Source organism: Triticum urartu, chromosome 5A (assembly GCF_056163025.1).
Source record: "Triticum urartu cultivar PI428250 chromosome 5A, HENAU_Tu73, whole genome shotgun sequence".
Classification (NCBI taxonomy): domain Eukaryota; kingdom Viridiplantae; phylum Streptophyta; class Magnoliopsida; order Poales; family Poaceae; genus Triticum; species Triticum urartu.
Genome location: NC_141877.1, coordinates 410,763,741 through 410,766,502, shown reverse-complemented (window position 1 = coordinate 410,766,502; position 2,762 = coordinate 410,763,741).

The window sequence follows — 2,762 nt, the reverse complement described above, 5'->3', positions numbered from 1 at the left end:
CACAGTCCCTGTCACATCCCTAGTTCTGGTATGACCTAGGCCAGCCTTCATGTTTGCATCATGTTTAAATTTCATTTAAATTTGAAATGGGTATTTCTGAAACCCTCAGATTTCATTTCTGGAAATGACCCAGATAAAAATTGCTCCAGAAAGGTCCAAGAAAATGTTCATGTTGCTCTCTGAAAATATTGGTCAGAGGTATAATTCAAACAAATATTATCAGGAGCTCATAAATATTTAATTTGGCCTTTTGGAATTAATCCAATAATTATTTGCATTGCATATATATATATGTTATATATATAATATATGTCCAAAAATTATGCCAGTTGTTGAGGAGCTCTGGAATAATACCACTAGCTCCTACAAAAATTGGCATAAGAAAATAAAATAGTTAGTATTGTTGTTAAATCAAAACAAATGTCAGAAAATAGAAAAGAAAAGAAAAATGGAAAAACCTTACCTGGGTTACCTGCGGCCTGGCACTCTACGGCCCAGCAAGCTGGCCTAGCCAGTTCGCTGCGCCAGTCACCCCCTACCTCTCGCCAGGAGGCCAGGGGCGCGTGGTCGCCGCGCGCATGCACGCGCTGCGCTACCTCCTTCTTTTGCCGACATCTGGACGAAGGGGTAAGCTTCCCCTTGCGTCTGGATCGTGCCCACCTCCTCTGTTCTTCCTCCCCTCCTCTCTCTCGCTCTCTCCCGCGAATGCCCGAGCGCCGCCGTCGCCACCGCTCGCCGTTGCCGTGCCCACCGTCACGGCCTCGCCCTCGCTTCGTTCCCAGACGCTCTGCGCCGTCGTCCTCGTCCTCTCCATCAAGCCACGCGTCACCGGACACCCCGTGGAGCCGTCACCGCCGTCTTCTTCATCTCCGGCCGCCCTAGATCGCCGGTGCCGCTCCATTGACTCCAGAGCCTCCCTCGAGCCGCTGAGCACAACCGCCGAACCGCTGTGAGCTCTCCTCTGTTTTCCCTCCGACCCCACGCTCGATTTCCTCGCCGTAGCTCTGCTCCCCGCCATGGTCGTAGCTCTTCACCAACGTTCATGTCGCTGCCGTGGCCACTGTCACCTAGGGCCGCGACCGAGCACACCACCATGCTTAGTGCAACGCCAGGAGGCCGTCGAGGCACTCCGCAGCCCTGCCGTGCCCCGTAGCTCAATTTTGCCCGAACCCGCGCGACGTCGGTGCCTTGAGCTTCACTCCGGCCGTCCCCGCCTCTCCCACTTGCCCCAAAAGACGCGGACGAGCTCTGGCTCCTCGCCCGTGGCCTCTGCCGCCCAAATGGTCATCGGAAGGCGAATCCCGTGCACCTCCGCCGCGTTCTGCCTCGCTGGCCGGATTGACCGGGTTTGACCCCGTCTGACCAGGGTTTGACCACCCTGGGTCACTGACGCGTGCGGCCAACCCCATTAACTAAACCAGTTTAGGTTTAATTTAATTTAGGATTAGCCACAGACACTGACGTGTGGACCCCACACGTCAGGTTTGACCTGGTCAGCCGCCTTTGACTTGCTGATGTAATGCTGCTATCATGCTGATGCAGTAATGGTTTTCTGGATTTAAAATAAATCCGGAAAATCCAGAAAATATTATAAACTTCTAAAATTCATAGAAATTCAACCGTAGCTCAGATTGAAATAAGTTATATATGAAAAATTATCAGAAAAATGCAATCTATCCATCTGTACCATTTTCATGCATGACAACCAACTTATACATGTTGTATATGAGAAAACACACTTATGGCATTTAAAGGGACTTAATTCAGAGTTGCATTTGAATCTTTGGTTCAAATGGACCTCTTCCAAATAGAATGCTAAATGCATTAGCTCAAAACACGTCACATACTCATGCCATGTTCATGCATCATATTGTTGCATATGATTGTGTATTGATTGCTGACACTGTTCCTTCTCGATAGGTCCTGCTCCGGAGACCGATCCAGAGTACCTGTCAGAGGAGTAGTGCCCCCCTGTTGATCTACCAGGCAAGCAAACCCCCTTGTTCATTCTGATACAATCCTACTCTCTCGCTCCTGCTCTCACTTATTGCATTAGGACAACAACGATTCAACTGCTACTTTATGCTGCGGTAGTTGAACCCATTCCTCTGCATGACCTGTCATTGCCACAGCAAATAGCTAAAACCCACTAGCATGTGTAGGAGTTGATTGAGCCATGTTGTGTTCCTACAATGCCATGCCTGCTATTGCTTAGAGTTATGTCAGGTCTGATTCATCGGGAATGAATTGGAGTGTTACGATATGTTCTGGTGCTGAGAGTTAAGTGTGTGAACACGATTTGGTAAAGGTAGCGGTGAGAGGCCATGTAGGAGTACATGGTGGGTTGTATCATTGGGACCGTCCTTAAGAACTGAATTCTGTGTAAGTTGTCCAATGACTACACTAGTAGAAAAAGGGGCTTTTGTCCCGGTTGGTAAGGCCCTTCAGTCCCGGTTTTCGAACCGGGACTAAAGGGTCGGTACTAATGCCTCTCCCCTTTAGTCCCGGTTCTTACACGAACCAGGACTAAAGGGCACGGCCACGTGGAGCTCCACCTTTAGTCCCGGTTGGTAACACCAAGCGGGACTAAAGGAAATTTTATGATTTTTTTTTTGAAATTTTTTTTGAATTTTTTTTATTTTTTTTATTTTCAAATTTCTGAATTATTTTAACCTCTAGTGTGTAATCACCACCCCTCATCACTGCTCAATTTATCCTCTAATCACCCCTCATCATTCCAAATCATCTAACTTCCCGAACGG